This window comes from Dipodomys ordii, unplaced genomic scaffold, assembly GCF_000151885.1.
Source record: "Dipodomys ordii isolate 6190 unplaced genomic scaffold, Dord_2.0 Scaffold113, whole genome shotgun sequence".
Lineage (NCBI taxonomy): Eukaryota > Metazoa > Chordata > Mammalia > Rodentia > Heteromyidae > Dipodomys > Dipodomys ordii.
Genome location: NW_012267329.1, coordinates 4829942 through 4830379, shown reverse-complemented (window position 1 = coordinate 4830379; position 438 = coordinate 4829942). Strand labels below are relative to the sequence as shown.

General features: G+C 40.9%; 1 pseudogene; it reads right to left on the bottom strand.

Annotated features, from left to right (window-relative positions):
• LOC105995013 overlaps window positions 1-438 on the bottom strand; it is a 4052-nt pseudogene that overhangs the window by 1938 nt on the left and 1676 nt on the right.

Below are 438 nucleotides of genomic sequence, written 5' to 3'. Positions count from 1 at the left end.
TCAACTTTCCATTGGGTAGCAGACCAACAGTATTATCTTCATCAATATTTATATTGAACGTCAATGCATAGCAGGAACCTTTCCTTACAAAAGTGTTGATGTATTCATGTGTAATTAATTCATGAAGAGGTAAATTCTTCACAGCGTAATAGAGTCGAGTTTCCATGACCAGGCTTTTCAGTTCTTTTGGTAGTATCCCACATTCCGGAATGATAAATGACACACGGTAATTGTGATAATGTGCCTCCACTAGATGCCTGTGGCGAGACTTGTGGTGGCTGAAGTTGGATTTCTCACAGACTAGAAAGTGCCAGGCGCAATCCCATTTGTCCAACCTTTCTTGGATTTGTTGTGTTTCCAGGTCTCTATTCAAAAAATTTCGGCCTGAGCCAAGGAGACCTAGGGTTTCTCCTATTCCATCCTGTAATGTTTTCAGAG